This window comes from Natator depressus, chromosome 21 (genome assembly GCF_965152275.1).
Source record: "Natator depressus isolate rNatDep1 chromosome 21, rNatDep2.hap1, whole genome shotgun sequence".
Taxonomy (NCBI): Eukaryota; Metazoa; Chordata; order Testudines; family Cheloniidae; genus Natator; species Natator depressus.
The window spans coordinates 13,038,541-13,055,744 of NC_134254.1; the positions used below are offsets into that span (position 1 = coordinate 13,038,541).

At 48.5% G+C, this 17,204-nt stretch overlaps 1 non-coding gene across 1 annotated transcript; it reads left to right on the forward strand.

Moving 5' to 3' along the window:
• The first annotated feature begins 470 nt into the window (after positions 1–470).
• Positions 471–577, forward strand: LOC141975838 (U6 spliceosomal RNA). The gene has a single exon (XR_012636014.1). It is a non-coding gene; the product is annotated as a U6 spliceosomal RNA (small nuclear RNA).
• Positions 578–17,204: the final 16,627 nt, after the last annotated feature.

The following is a 17,204-nucleotide window of genomic DNA, read 5'->3' on the forward strand; positions in this document are numbered from 1 at the left end:
CCAGGTTCCAGCCCAGGGCCCTGTGGATCACAGCTGTCTACAGTGGCTCCTGTAACAGCTGCGTGACAACTACAACTCCCTGGCCTCCTTCCCCATGGCCTCCTCCCAACACCTTCTGTATCCTCACCACAGGACCTTCCTCCTGGTGTCTGATAATGCTTGTACTCCTCAGTCCTCCAGCAGTACACCTTCTCACTCTCAGCTTCTTGTGCCTTTTGCTCCCAACTCCTCGCATGCGCACCACAAACAGAAGTGAGCTCCTTTTTAAATCCAGGTGCCCTGATTAGCCTGCCTTAATTGATTCTAGCAGCTTCTTGATTGGCTGCAGGTGTTCTAATCAGCCTGTCTGCCTTAATTGTTTCCAGAAAGTTCCTGATTGTTCTGGAACCTTCCCTGTTACCTTACCCAGGGAAAAGGGACCTACTTAACCTGGGGCTAATATATCTGCCTTCTATCACTCTCCTGTAGTTGCGCTTGCTTCGGCAGCACGTATACTAAAATTGGAACGATACAGAGAAGATTAGTATGGCCCCTGCGCAAGGATGACACTCAAGATCACTCTCCTGTAGCCATCTGGCCTGACCCTGTCACATAACGCTCTGGATCAGGCTTCCAGGGGAGGTTGTGGAATCCCCGTCATTGGCGGTTTTTAAGAACAGGTTGGACAAACAGCTGTCAGAGGTGGCAGAGGGGTTTACTTGGTCTTGCTTCAGTGCAGGGGGCTGGACTAGATGACCTCTCGAGGTTCCTTCCAGCCCTATATTTCTATATTACACTACAGCCAGAATGTCAGCATTCATCTCCAAGCCAATCTGAATTAATTTAGGGAGCGAGATTTTTATTACAGGCTAAATCGAATGTTTCATTCATCTAACTAAATAGAGAGCAGCTGCGGCTTTTTGCCGCAGCTCTGTGGAGTCATGCAGGGATTGCACAAGGGAACATAGCTCCTACTCACAGAAGAGTTACTGCATTCATATTGTTAGCAATTGTTTGTATTACAGTAGCAATAGAAGGTCCTTATCAAGGACCAAGGCCCCCTAGCGATAGACACCTTACCAATAAGTATTTATATTTATCATTATTAGGGCCACAGCACTAGGATGCCCAGCCATGGACCAGCACCCCTTCCTGCCTACTGTACCGACGCAGAACAAAAACGCAGCCCCTGCCTCAAAATGCTTACTGTCTAGGGGTGACATCCTAGCCCCATTGAAGGCAATGGGAGTTTTGCCACTGACTTCACTGAGGCAGGGATTTCACTCTAGGGTTCAGGTGAAACAAAGAGGCGTGGGAGGAGGGGATGGGAGGAAGAGTAAATGGAGCACAGAAGAATGGACTTCCAGGCTTTCAAGTGATGGAATTGTGTCTAAAACTATCCATCCAGTTTGGCAAGATTTGCTCTTGCCCCGTCCCCCCGGCCCCATGCCCGCTTATTGCTCATGCTTTCAGTACCTGTTACACCCAGCCCCACTCAGCATAGCATTTAAGCATATGCTTATCTGTGGCCTGCCTGCCAAGAGCTCGCTCCATTATTTCGATGGCAGAGATGATGGTCTGAATGCAGGCTCCAGGAGCGGCGCAGTCCTAGATGGTAAGCTCTTGCGGGGCAAGGACAGTCTTTTTGTTCTATGTTTGTACAGCACCTAGCACAATGGCATCCTAGTCATAAATAATTAATGATTGAATGGTGCCAGGTGCGGGTGACGATAGGAAGCAGGTTCAGAAGATGCGGGAGCAGGAGGCCAAAGAAATTCAGGGTCCATGTCAAACACCGAAGTGTGCTGGAATGCAGTAAATTCATAATAGACCATTAATACGCCTCAGATCCTGCATCTACCCCGACTGCACCTCGCTTTGCACAGACCGCAGTCCCTCGTCGGGACTCCTCAGCGTCTGCACACAAGAACGAATCATAGAATATCAGGGTTGGAAGAGACCTCAGGAGGTCATCTAGTCCAACCCCCTGCTCAAAGCAGGACCAATCCCCAATTTTTGTCCCAGATCCCTAAATGGCCCCCTCAAGGATTGAACTCCCAACCCTGGATTTAGCAGGCCAATGCTCAAACCACTGAGCTATCCCTCCCCCCAGCAATCCCTGAAGGAAACCTTGCCCCTTGGCAAGTTTCAGCAGGTTACTGAAATATTAGCATTGGTAGATTTCTGAAGTGCTGCAATTTGTTTGTGTTGCAGGCTGTTCTGCAAATGCCAGGTTCTGGGAGCAGAAAGCAAGAGATGAAGAACAGTCGGCCCCAGAAAGAAACAAAAGGCTAATGATGGAGAGAACGGTGAGCGACAAGCAATGGCAAGAGGCAATTCGTTTGTGCGGGGGTTTGGGTTTTTTTTTTAAAAAAGACCCTTCAAGACAAAAAATGGACGTTTGTTATTCTCCAAATACAAAGACGCTGGAGAGATGGGTTTTTACAAGGCACAAGCCAGAGAGAGACCAGCTGGTAGGAGGGGGTCCACCCTTATCCCCAGCACCCCTCAGAAATGTATAGGGAAGACCCCTTATCGTCTGGGCAAAGTAGGACCCACATGGTGCCTCCTCTCTTCCCCATTTTGTGGCTTTGGGGGAAAACGGAAGAGAGGAGCCAGCCAGAGACTCCAGCTGGAGCGGGGACCTTCTGACATTCAGAGAACACTGTACAGTTTTGATTGGACTTTCTGTGCCCTGTATTGCTTGGCTGTTTGCACCAAGGACCTCAATGCCAATTAGCAGAGAGCATGGGGTGGTATCTACATAATAGTTCACCAGAGTGTCATGTGAGGTTGCTCTTGAAAGCCTGGGTCACACTGGTCCTCATGACCATTGCGAGATGGATAATTGTGAAGAATTACGTGTAACTCCTGAAAATCACGTTCTGAAGGTCTGTGACTTGGAGTGGTCACCAAAAGGCAAGAAACAGGTTTCTTTCAGGAAGACGATGTCTGTCTATTGGTCTGTCCCCATGTAAATTGAGTACTGCATACTTCACACTGAATGCCTATTTACAGTCTGAGCAACATGCTAATCAAGTAATTGCAAAGTCTCCAGGGGAGATCCTAGACAGGGAAACAAAAGCAGTGGGGGTAGGCAAGTTAGCTGGGAAAAAGAGACCATTAAGGCGGGACATGAGAGAGGTCTACAAACTCACAAATGGTGGGGAGAAAATGAATGGGGAAGTGTTATTTGCCCCTTCACATAACACAAGAAGTAGGGGGTCATCCAATGAAATTAATAGGCAGCAGGTTTTAAACACAAGGAAGTACTTCATCGCACAACGCACCGTCAAACTATGAAATTCATTGCCGGGGGATGTTGTAACGGCCAAACGTATAACTGGGTTCCAAAAAGAATGAGGTACGTTCATGGAAGATAGGTCCATCAATGGCTATTAGCCAAGATGGTCAGGGCCACATCTCCATGCACCAGGTGTCTCTAAACCTCCAACTGCCAGAAGCATCTGGCAGTGGCCACTGTCAGAGGCAGGATATGGGCCTAGATGGACCATTGGTCTAACCCAGTACAATCGTTCTTATGTTCAAGTGAAGATAATGGATTTTTGAACTACAGTATAACTGTGGAGACAAACACTGGATCGTTCCACTGAGGATTGATGAGGACAGTGTGCTTGTCTCATGAACAGAAGACCACAGCCAAGCCTGGCTGTGACACACACTGGAAGCACTAGGGGTGCACGTTTGCTCTGATGATGGGACAGTGTCTTGTTAGTAGAGGTTAGGCTCTAGTAGGTGTGTTATGATTTTATTTTTATAGTACCCTTTCTTTCCCATCTTCCTGCTTGCGCATTTCAATCTCTGATCTTAATTAAATAAACTTCTCATCACTGGAAATCTAAATGCTGTCTTCTATGGCATAACGGGGAAGCTGGGGTGGCCTGTTCCTTTGGGACCAAAGGATCTGGGAATTCTGAGAGTACCCAGTGGAGCAGGGGCTGGGCACTCCAGGGAGATGCTCGGAGGGCTCCAGGGTTGGATTGTGCCTATTGCTATCCTGTCCATAGGCAGCGAGGCCTGGAAGGCAGCACGGTGTTGGGGAACTGCCCCAGAGCAGGCACAGACGTGGCTTCCTCCCGCTAAGGGCCGGTGCCTCACAATCCTGGAAACCCCCAAGAAGCAGCCCAGCCCACCCCACTCCCGTCTCTTCATTTCTGCTTCAATCCTTGCCTGCAGCTTTTACCCTCTTCTTCCCTACCCTGTTCCTTCGCCCCCTTCCCTTCCCACAGAGCCGATCCCCTCCTAACTAAACCCACTGATCCCAAATTTAACCTAAATCCTGCACCCAAATCTTCATGGAATTAAGATGCAGTTTACTGCCATCACTTTGTTCACTCTGTGGGTGCATCCTACCTTTTCCCCCCACCCGGTGTCTGTCTGGTACATTTAGATTGGAAGCTCTCTGGGGCAGGGACCATCTCCTATTCTAGGTTTGTGTAGTGCCTGGCATAATGGGCCCCTGCTCCTGGTTGGTCCTCAGGCACTACCATCATAAACATGATTAATAACAGCCAGATGTGCAGGTACGGGACTACCGCGAGATGCCCCAGTGGTCAGCACAGTGGGCTGAGACTTAGGAGACAAGTTTAATTCCCTGGGTGATCTTGGGCGAATCACGTAGTCCCCGAGATTTTTGAGGCCATCTAGTGCCTTAGAGAGGAAGGACGGTCCAATGGTTAGGGGGCTAGTGTGAGACTTGGGAGAGCTGGACTCAAGTCACTGCTCACCACAGATTGAGCATCTCTGGGCCGGCCTCCCTCCCCCTTCTGTTCAGTGCGGAGAACAGCACTGACCTAGCTGACGGGGGTTGAGGGGGCTGTGAAGATCAAGACATTATATACCAGGTGCTCAGACACTATGGTAAGGTGGGGGACCTGTGGTGCGTGGGTCTTGTAGTGAAGGCGCTGGACCAGGACTCCTGAAATCCAAGCTCTACTCCTGCATCTAACACAGACTCCCTGTGTGATCTTGGCCACGTTACTTACAGTCAGTCTCTTCCTCCTCTTTAAATACAATCCTTCCCTTGGCTGTTTAGACTGTAGCTGTTTGGGGGCAGGGACTGTCTCTCACTAGGCATGCACAGTGCCTAGCCCAATGGGGCCCTGATCCAAGTGAAGATGTTTTTTAAATAAAAACAAGAAACAATAATAAAGCTGGGACTGCTGCCAACAGCTCCCCTTTTAAGTGGCTCTGTGCCTCAGCTTATCCTATCTGTAAAAAGGCCGGGATAATGATACCAACCTCCTTTGTAAAGTGCTTTGAGATCTACTGATGCAACACACTATATAAGAACTAGGTATTAACTGATGCCTCCCAGGATAGCAAGGCTTTTGACAGACTACTCCAGCAGGTCGACAACAGGTGTGCTTAACGCACAAGACTATCCAGGTGTTTCAGACAGAGATCTTCCATTTGCAGCCTTTCCGAGCTACGCATCACGTCAGAGGCATCAGCATTCATTTCAGGATGTCCAAGCCTAAATCTGAAAGGCTAGTCCTGGGAGCTGACAAAATCGTTAGGCATTAATAAGCATGGCAGATTGGAAGAGAGTTTCTCCAGTGCAATTCCTTCTCTTTAAATCAAACATTGGATTTGCCAAGGGAAGAAATAAGTGCCAATAAACTCGCTGCAATAAATTCTTTAAAAGAAAGGTCTCCTATCTGAAGGGATCTCGTGTTGCATTTGGTTTCCTGCATTCTGTTTCCAGTGCAGCTCCAGGGTCAGATTTTTCTCTCGCTCTCACTGGTTTAAGGCACCCATAGCTCCACTGAAGGCAAGGAGGGTTACGCTGTGTAGATCTGGAGTGAGTGAGTGAGAATTGGGCCCAGTGTCTATATATTTGGCTTAAATCATATTCATACTGAGAAGAGAGACCCAGAACCTCCTGGGAGTGAATAATGATCAGCGCTGTGTGAGGTTGTTAGGAAAGTTTCAAGTCAAGAGGAACTTGACTAGTTTGGAACTGACCTGGTTTTGTGAATTTAGCATCTTTTCCATCCCATGGGCCATTTTCACAATCAGCCAGACTCATGCAGGCCATTGTTTTTCTTGCAAGCTGGTACAGGTCACACAGACATTTGCATATGTCATAATCCACACAACAGCGTTCTTCACACAAATGGAGAGGGGGTTGCAACTCATGCATAGCTCATATCACACACCCCAGCAGTTTCCACCTGCAACAGGGCAAAACTCACCCATTTGAGCTGAGCCCCTGCTGTTGGTTGGATCTCCCACCCCACGCCACCGGGGTGACAGCGCCCAGTACTCACCCAGCCTCCCATCCATCAGCAGCACAAGGTCCCATGGGAGTGCAACCCTTCCAGAGCTACTAAAGGTCCACAAGAGGGCGGGGAGAGAGATAAACTGATAAGCCCCCAGATGATCTCCCTTCCTTCGTGGGGCCTCTGGCAAGTCATAATCCAGCTGAACACCCACAGCTGAGTTGCTAATAAGAGTTCCAAAGTAATCATTAGCAATGTAGCCCACCTTGCCCTCTAGGGATTTAGGCAGGCAGCAGCCAGAGGAGCAGTCCTTGCTCTCAGCCATACTTTTCTCCAGGAGCTGACATAGGGAGATCTGTTCTTCTTCCAGGGCTGTTGCTAACTGAGCTGCATGTCCCCTTTGTAGGCCCTTCTTCCAGGCCTGACGTGCCCTTGAGCCCAGAGCAGCTCAATAACCGCCCCCGGCCTGTACATAGTTTGTATAGCCTGTCACAGGTCCAACTTGAAGTACCTTGCAAAGACCTCAGCAGCAGAAATGAGACCAAGTAGAAACCTTTTACACGTCTCTGGTGGTGATCATAGGCCTGTGGCTTGTTGTCTGCCAGCTGGCTCCTCTATTGCAGGGCAGGCAGAATTACTTGGTGCCTCCCTCAGTCTGATAGCCAGATAAATTGCAAGTGCACCCCCCCCCGCCCCCGTGTCACTGTGGTGACGTCAGTGGTGTGTAGAGGTAGCTGCATAGACTACATTGCAATAATCTAATGAGAGCGTCATCAAGGCCGGAGCCACTGGGGAGAGGTCAGCCGCAGAGAGAAATGGCTGCAAAATCGAGGTGGGCACTTTCCTGCCAGTGGCACTATCGAAGGCTCCAGGAACAATCAGGGCTGCCACTGTGCCCTATAAAAGGCTCGTGCTGGCGTTGGGACTGTCCTTAAAGGGCCAGCACACTTTTACACACCCCCATGTTGTGAATCATTATGGTTAATTATCTGGGTTATCGTAGCACCTAGCAGTCATGGACCTGGCCCCCCTCGTGCTAGGCGCTGTACAGACACAGAACACAAAGCCAGTCCCTATCCCAAAGAGCTTCTGATTGAAGTCAGGAATAAACGTCTGCCCTATTATCATGATGCCTGCCCCCACCCCAGAGATTGCCTTGTGCAATCTCTCAGCCCAGAGATCTTCTCCCCAGGGACAGCTGGAATCCAAACTTCCCACCCTGCAGAACCCTCCGAGGGGAGCGCTAAAAATATTCTGAATGGCTGTGTGACAAGTCTTGCCTAGGTGCCTTGACAGCCTTCAGCCCCATGCTTAACAATGTACCTCGGTGAAAATTCTTAGTCATACCCTGCGACGGCTCATGGCTCAATTGTCGATCTGTCACTGAAGGTCCTCGCTGAGCGTGATTCTTGTCAGTTGCCAGGAGAGGACAAGCGGTTTACAAGGCCACAAGACCACAGGTGTCAGACTGAACTATTTTCTTTGATTATTATTATCCATAACAAGTGAAGTGAAGCGTTTTCTGCTGGTAGCCTGCCTAGAAATGGGCTGGGATAAATAGGCCACAAGCACAGATGAATAGCCCACTGGCTGAGGGCTGTTCCCCGTTCCTCCCTGTTATGCTGCGTGCATGTTTATAATAGCAACCTGATTATTCGTGAAAGCTGGTCACACTGCAATATTTTTGGATGGAAAGTGGCTTTTAGCCCCAACCAAACATTCCCACAGAAAATTTTCAGGTTGGACAAAAAGAACAAACCCAAGAACTCGAAATCAGAAGCTGAAAAACTTGCAGCTTTCAGGTTGGGGGGTTTTCAGCTCAAAAACTCAGCGTTCGGCTTTTGAAAAATCAATTTTTTGAACAAAAAATGGCTTTTGAAACCCTGAAAAATGTTATTCATGACATGAATTGGAGGGGGTGGGGTTAAAAAGCAATTTTTTCCCTAAATTTTCCCTGAAAAATAATGGGCATTTCTCAACCACTGTTGCTACTAATTGGTCAAGTACCACATGCCAGAGGGGAGGAGGTGAGCGTGATCTTGCAGGGAAGTACTTGCTGTGGGTATGTCTGCATTGGGGTGGGGCTGTAATTTCCAGCTCAGGTAGACATATCTGTGCCGGCTCTGAGCCGCATGCTAAAAACACCGGGGTGGCTGCGGCAGCATGGGCAGCAGGCTGGGCTAGCCACCCAAGTATGTACCTAGGGCGTCAGGTGGGGTCATACCCGGGCAGCTAGCCTGTTGCACCACTTGTGCAGCCCGGGGGTACACTGCTGCTATTAGCATGCTAGCTCAACCCGGGGATTTACAGAGCAGTCTGTTTAACTTCTGTACCCAGAAGGATAATGGAGCAAATAATTCAGCAATCAATTTGAAAACATCTAGAAGATAATCAGGTGATAAGTAACAATCAGCATGGATTTGTCAAGAACAAATTGTGTCAAACCAACCGGATAGCTTTCTTTGACAGGGTAACATGCCTTGTAAATGGGGGAAGCGGTAGATGTGGTATATCTCGACTTTAGTAAAGCTTTCTATACTGTCTCGCATGACCTGCTCATACACAAACTAGGGAAATGCAACCTAGATGGAGCTACGATAAGGTGGGTGCAAAACTGGTTGGAAAACCGTTCGCGGAGAGTAGTTATCAGTGGTTCACAGTCATGCCAGAAGGGCATAACGAGTGGGGTCCCACAGGGATCGGTTCTGGGTCTGGTTCTGTTCAATATCATCATCAATGATTTAGATAATGGTTTAGATAAAGTTTGCAGACAATTCCAAGCTGGGAGGGGTTGCAAGTGCTTTGGAGGATAGGATTAAAATTCAAAATGATCTGGACAAACTGGAGAAATGGTCTGAAGTAAATAGGATGAAATTCAATAAGAACAAATGCAAAGTACTCCACTTACCAAGGAACAATCGGTTGCACACATACAAAATGGGCAACGACTGCCTAGGAAGGAGTACTGCGGAAAGAGATCTGGGGGTCATAGTGGATCACCAGCTAAATATGAGTCAACAGTGTAATGCTGTTGCTAAAAAGGCAAACATCATTCTGGGATGTATTAGCAGGAGTAGCGTAAGCAAGACACGAAAAGTAATTCTTCCGCTCTACTCCGTGCTGATTAGGCCTCAACTGGAGTATTGTGCCCAGTTCTGGGTGCCACGTTTCAGGAAAGATGTGGACAAACTGGAGAAAGTCCAGAGAAGAGCAACAAAAATTATTAAAGTCTAGAAAACATGAGCTATGAGGGAAGATTGAAAAAATTGGGTTTGTTTAGTCTGGCAAAGAGGCGACTGAGGGGGACATGAGAACACTTTTCAAGTACATAAAAGGTTGTTACAAGGAGGAGGGAGAAAATTTGTTCTTAACTGCTGAGGATAGGACAAGAATCAATGGACTTAAATTGTAGCAAGGGCGGTTTAGGTCGGCCATTAGGAAAAACTTCCTAACTGTCAGAGTGGTTAAGCACTGGAATAAATTGCCTAGGGAGGTTGTGGAATCTCCATCATCAGGGATTTGTAAGAGCAGGTTAGACAAACACCTGCCAGGGATGGTCTAGATAATACTTAGTCCTGCCTTGAGTGCAGGGTCTGGACTAGATGACCTCTCGAGGTCCCTTCCAGTGCTATGATTCTATGATTCAATTGGAGCTAGCGGGGGGGAAATATCTGCTTGGCCTGGAAATGATACCTCCAGAGTAGATGATGTACCCTATTGTGACGTTGCCCCCCATAATGCTTTATGGAAATATGCTTATGAATGTAAATAAGACATAACTGGAACGTGTTTTATGTTACATATGCCATGTAACATATCTCTGCAAAGGTTATGATCTACTGAATATATTCATCCTATTTGTATGCATGTATCATTTTTTTATTCAAAGTTATGAATCTTGGCTGTGTACTTGTTTGATTTTAAATAGCCTTAGTAAGGCTGTGCATCTCTCTCTATTAATGTTATAGAGGGAGAATAATTTATGAGTTTACCCTGTATAAGCTTTATACAGGGTAAAACAGACTTATTTGTGGTCTGGATCCCATTGAGAGTTGGGTGTCCGAGTGCTGGAGACAGGAACACTTCTTAAACCGCCTTCAGTTAAGCCTGTTAGGGGACATGGTTCAGACCTGGGTCTGGGTTTGCAGCTGGCTAGCATGTCTGGCTCAAAGCAGGCAGGGCACTGAAGTCCCAAGCTGCCAGGGAAAACAGACTTAGAATTAGTCTCAGCACATCAGTTGGCAGTTCCGAAGGGGTTTTCTGTGATCCAACCTGTCACACCTATCTTTGGAGAACAGGGTTCAATCCCTGGCTTTGCCAAAGATGTCCTGGGCGACTTATGGCAAGTCATTTCATTTCTTCTAGTCCCGATTCCCCACCCCTGACTTCAATGACAAAGAATCAAGCGCTCTGTCCTTTGTTTCCCTACTCTGAGATCCCTGAGGAGGGTGGGACAGAAGCATTTTGGTGTGGCGTTAATTGTCGTGCCCACAACAAGCTGAAGACCTGAACATGGAGTGTTTGTGTAGCAGGAAAGATCACTTGGGTTTCAGTTCAGCTGGATTTCAGAGCTACAGACTACCGTTCATTTTGCCTGCCAGCTCCACAGCATGAGGGATGAACAGAGACCACAATTTCAGCTTTGAAATATACTTGCCAGGCTGTTAACCCTTTCTGCTCAGGAACGGAGTGTAAGCAGTGCATAGGCCTTGCTCCAGCCCGTGCCAATGGATTTCCCCCTTTGTACACACCCAGCTCAGATGGCAAGAAAATGATCTGCACATGTACGTGGAAGGAAACTAATTTTGCCTCCCAGTCAGTAAAGAAAACACCAGATGCTAGCTGCAGATGATGATGATTTATGGTGCATTAGTGCCAACCAAGCTGTGAGCCCCACTGTGCCAGGTGCTGTACAAATTCAAAATGACAGACAGCTGCTGCCTCCAAGAGCTTACAGTCTCAAAAGACAAGGCAAAAGGGTGGGAGAGCAAAGTGACTTGCCCACAGCCAAGCAGTAGGTCAGTGGCGGAACTGAGGCTAGCGCCCACCTTTCCAGACTCTTAGTCCAGTATCCTAGCCACTAGCCCATGCTGCGTAGCACCATCAAGGCATCATGAAGGCTACTGTAGGCTGACAAGGTTCAGAGCGAGGATACCCTGCAGAAGTAGTGGCTTTGAAGGAAGTGGTGCCTAATAATTTCAAATGGAGATCAGCTTTCTTTAGTGCTTTCTTGAAGGCCAATTTCAGAAGCAATATACAAAAAGGCAGTAAATAAGCCTCTCTAACAGTAACATAGATAACGGCGGTCAAACTGGACTGGTCTGTAGCAGCATGGTTCTCTTCCCTAGAATCCCCATCTCCATCTCGTGCTGTAAAGTGTATGCTTTTTAAAAACTTCATCCTCTCGTCTTTTGGTTTGGTGAAGCCTCTAGATCTTCATAAGATGAGCTGAGAGTAACTGATGTGGTGACAGGTTTCAGAGTAGCAGCCGGGTTAGTCTGTATCCGCAAAAAGAAAAGGAGGACTTGTGGCACCTAAGAGACTAACAAATTTATTTGAGCATAAGCTTTCGTGAGCTACAGCTCACTTCATTGGATGACACTCACTTGAGTCTCCAGGCAAACTGCTCCCATTCATCTGAACTGTGAGCCAGCGGTTCTCAAACTGTAGGTCGGGACCCCATTTTAATGGGGTTGCCAGGGCTGGCGTTTAGACTTGCTGGGGTCCAGGGCCAAAGCCCAAGGGCTTCAACCCTGGGTGGCGGGGCTCAGGTTACAGGCCCCCCCACTTAGGGCTGAAGCCCTTTGGCTTTGGCGCCCGCCCACGGCAGCGGGGCTCGGGCTTCGTTCCCCCGTCCTGGGGTTGTGTAGTAAGTTGCCAGAAGGGGTTCACGGTGCAATGAAGTTTGAGAACCGCTGGATTTGTTGAATACCTTTTGATATCTTCAAGTAAATGAACACCTGCCAAGTCATAACAAGGGTGTAAAAGAGACTTGGGGAAACAGAGACAGGATAGTGGTCTGTACAGAATGGAAAAGGAGACTAGAAGTGGGGATGAGGTCACGGACCAAATCACATTTGCCATATGAACTACAGTTTATAGAGGACTGGTCATTTGGCCTGTATCTCACTATGTCTGCGGTCTGCAGCAATGGCTATGGGGAATGCCATCTTCCTAGGGTATGATATAAAGCAGTGGTTCTCAAACTATGGGGCGGGCCTCCCAAGGGAGGCACAGGAATGTGTCAAGGGTGCTGTGAGCCGTGTATTTTTTGTTAAGAGCTCTGGCTGACAGCCCCAGGTGGCTTGAGTTCCTGGGAAAGGGGACAGCCAGAGCCCTGCCACCCTGGAGCTGACAGCTGGAGCCCAACAGCCCGAACTCAGGATCTCCTTCCCCCACCTCCATCCCTCATCATGAGACAGCCCGGGCTCGGGCTCTCCCCTGCAAATCCCTCAGCTGGCGGTGTCAGCCCCAGGGTGTCAGCAATGGTGCAGGAGTAAGGGTGGCAATTGGGTGCTAAGTCTGCTGTGAAAAGTGATATTGACGAATATCGCTTGTCACATTGCCTCCCTTACTGCTGGCAAGGTGCTGCCTTCAGAGGTGGGCACCCGGCCAGCAGCTGCTGCCCTCTGCTAGGCCTTCAGAGCTGGGTGGCAGTATAGATACATGGGGAGGCATAAACAGCTCCAGACACAAAGAAGGGGGTCCCAATCAAATAAGTTTGAGAACCACTGGAGCCTACTGATGACAAGCTTAATGCCGACCTGAACTATTTCTAAGCAAGCAAGACAGGAGAGGGGCAATGATATCCGGAAGGCTTGCACAATTTACAGTGAGCGGTGTCCCATTTCAGCAGCACAAGTAGGTGAGGCTTAGGAGGGGGGCAGAGCTTGGAAGGGACATACAGTTTATTTTCTTCTGATCCAGCTGGTAAATTCCACCAACTCAGCACATCCATTGAGCGGGTGTAAATAAGTCTAAGGGACTCTGAGTGTAAGGGCATCTCAGTTACACCACCTTACACATCACCTGTACATTTGGCCCTATAAGCCAAGCCCTCTGTAAGTCATTTCTTGTTTCTAAAGCCTCACGGCCCAGGACTACTTTGTCACAACCGTACTGAGAACAATATCTCCCTACTGTACGGGTTTTTCAGCCTGTGCTGGTACAAGCTACTTGTGAATCCCAGGGCTGCAGTCATATTCTGAATTGTACCATAATTCCTCTGGGTATCGCATTATAAATTGCCTGATGCCAGTTGGGGGGGGATCTGCCAGAGTTTAAAGAGACAAGGTGATGTAAATGAGCCTGTCACAGCTGAAAGCATGGAATTGTGCTTCATTAAAGGTGCTTTGATTCTGTTTCTCAGTTCATGTTAGATTACTGCTGCACGGCTGATGCTGGCATTGTGTGACACTGGGGGAAAGAGAAAGGGACTGGAGAGGAGTCTGAATATTTGCAGCTCACCTGGAGCTTTGATCTTGTTGGAACTCAGAAGCTAAATAAGGACAGCCCAAAAGGTCCCGTATCTCATGGTGCTGGGTGCTGCACGAATACAGAAAAGTGTCGGTGATTCATATAGGACGCTCTTCCAAGTCAATAAACCAGCTGTGCTGAACAAGGCATAAAACCAACGTCTTGACCACTTGTGATCAACAACTCCAATTGCCTAATTACAGTGAAACAAATTAATCCCTCTGGGTCTATCCTGTGAAGAGACCAAAGAATCCTCTGGGGTGAGATGTTTCTCCTCCGGCGTGACCAGAGAATAACTGGAAAAATCTAGTTTTGCATTCCGGAGCATTGCTGTGCTACTTAAAAACTGCCACCTTCCATCCCAGAGGTGGCTATATTTCAGCAACAGGTGAAATGATCCTTGTATGGTATGCCAGTGTTTCAGTGCTCTCTGGATGAAAGTGTCAGTCACTATTATTATGCATGGCAAGAACTAATTCTTTTTCTAAACTTCCCAGGATGCTGGCGAGACCAAGGAGAAAGATTTGATGGGCCAGAAAATAAAGGAAATGGAACCATTCCAGTGGATGCTTCACTCAACAGTGGACTCACTGGGGCAAACTTTCTGCTACTGTAAATTGGCCCACTGACATCAGTGGACCTGCACTAGTGGACACCAGCAGAGTATTCGGCCCGTCAACGAAGAATGGTCCTCCCTCCAATTCTCCACCTGGAATAGACAGTCCCATCCTTGGGCCGATTCAAAAACTAGACAATCTTTATTTTATTCAGCTGTTCGTACAGTGTGTTGCGGAGCCCTTCTGAATAGGCCATGGGACGCAAGTGTGTGAGAGCCAAGCTGCTGGGAACTTGGCCACTGGGAGGGGAGAAGGTCCACAGGAGGATGTTACCGACAGAATGAAGTGCAGATCTGATTCAATTCATCCAATCCTAGAAGAGAGGCTCAGGGGAATAATTACTTGTTCCATCACCCCCAGAAGAACCACCTTTCCCTTGGCTTTTGCTTCATATGATTTCTTCCACTGCAGTTGTGTTTTTCAGGTCAAAGACATCCTGCAGCCACCTTGCAGGTCCTTCATTTTTCATACTTACCTTTCTGAGGGTGACTTTGGCTTTTTGAAATCAACAATGAAGGGTGGGAGGCAGCAGAATGAATTAAATGAGCAGATCACTCTAGGAAGGCACACACACACACAAAAAAATCGCACCATAGGCCTTTAAACCACCTTTCCTCGGGGGTCCGCAGCCAAATTGTCCTAATATTCATTTATCCCCACGTATCTCAGAGGAGAAAGGAGACAGGATTTATTGATGACATTTGCCTGCCAGAGATGAACCGTATGACATTCTCTCAGCTGCTTGGATTGCTATTGGACCATCTCTCTACCTGTGTGGCTGCTTTCCGACACGAAGTTCTGTTGCCCTGGAGGTAGGTCTCCATGGTAACTCGCTTTTCAGACACTCCATGGAAAATGCTGGCACAGAGAGGCTGGTGCTGGAATACTGATTCACGCCGAGCGTCTGTAACACCGACTGCATCTTAATACCGCTCAGCTACCCGGTGGGCTAAAAATACACAGCGCTCAATCTCCTCCTGCACTTGAGTAAGCATCTTAAAGCAACACCGGGTTGCTGAGCCTCTGAAATTCCATGAATCAGCTAAAATTAGGAAGCTGGCAGAATGGTTGAGGAAACGTAAAATTCGTATCACACCTCTTCCCTACCGCTACGGTGGTGGGCTTCTCGTTGTGTTCCGAGTGTTGGACTGGGGGTCCACAGGTTATGTCTACGCTGCATTGTAAGCTCGGGTCTTGGGGACTCAGTGTTGCCAAGCCTCGCACTGCATTGTAAACCAGGGTTTACAATTGCTGGGCCTGAGGTCTCACAGCCACGTGAATGCATCCACACTGCACTGTGCCGACCTTCTGACTCGGGTCTGCGGTTTGAGCTGCGTCCACACTGCAGAATGACAGGGCTTGGACCTGTGTGACAGCTGGACTTGGGCTTTGACACCCCCCCACAGCAGAGTCGATGCACACAGTGCCTGAGTGCTGGCTGACCCAAGTCAGACTGATTTGCGTATGGATGGAAGCAGGGCTCAGGTTCAAACCTGAGTCAGAGCCTGGCTTAGTGGGCAGTGTAGATGTACCCGCAGTGCCTGGAGCTGGGACCAGTCCACTGTACTGGCTTTGCTCTCTACACAACCCCTGCAGAATGGAAGCACTTGAAGACCCAGTGACCTCCCCCTTCTCCCCAATCTCCAGTGGAGGATTGTCACAAGGATTTAGAGTGCCCTCAACTTGCACGGATTTCAACTCTGCACCTCTTAGGAAGTTGTCACAGACATGCCTGCACCACAGTGCCCTGTGCTGGTTGAGCATGATGCTGCAGGCACTCCCCTGCCTCACTTTCCTCCTCTAAGGTGGACCCCCTCAGCCTTCCCCACCCAGGTTGGGTTGGTGATGTGATTTAACCCTCCGGCCAAGGCACCAACTAGAACTTAACCTCTTCCAGGTAACAAAAGTCCAAACACCCTACTTGGGCTCCTTCTTCAGCCCACCCTCGGGGCTCAGTTCCCAGCCCTTTCTGGCCAACCTTTCAGTTCTCCTTGCTTTGGAATAGAGTCCTGATGGCCAGCCTGCTTCCCTGAAATCTTCCAGATCTGCTTCAGGGCCTTCCCCAGGAGCCCAAGTTACTCCTTATCATTTCTCCCCTCAAACTGAACTCTCTGCCCTTTGTTGAGGCCCAGGTGTTGATCAGGCTGTCATCTGACTCCAATTAGTCCTGCCCCCTTAGGCTAAGTGGCTGCTAATTATGGCACAGGCACTGCTGGTCCCATATCACCAGAAAGGGCCAGTGACCCTGTGACAAAAAAAGGCACTCTGCACCTCACTGGTTTGGGTTCTTACAGAGATTCCCTCCAACATGAGGTGCCACGCCAGAGAAATATTAGTAATTCCAGTTCTTCTAGGATTGCTGGACACCTGCTGGGCTATGTTGTCGCACATCATTGACTAGGGTAATGCACCAATCCGATTGACGCACCTCTGCTTCTTGAGGATAAGGTCCATTAGGAGAATGACACTTTAAATGTAGGAGAGGCAGGGCCTGGATGGCTCACGGGGCTGGTGATGGGAACTGGGGACTTTCATAGCTCGATTTCTGACCTAAAAGTGGCAATTCTTCAACAAAAAGACTTCAAAAACAGACTCCAAGGAGAGACTGCTGAATTGGAATTCATTTGCAAATTGGACACAATTAACTTTGGCTTGAATAGAGACTGGGAGTGGTTGAGTCATTACACAAAGTAAAACTATTCCCCCCCCCCCCCAACTGTTCCTCAGACGTTCTTGTTAACTGCTGGAAATGGCCCACCTTGATTATCACTACAAAAGGTTTTCTTCACTCCCCCCCCCCGCTCTTCTGCTGGTATTAGCTCATCTTAAGTGATCACTCTCCTTACAGTGTGCATGATAAACACCCATTGTTTCATGTTCTGTGTGT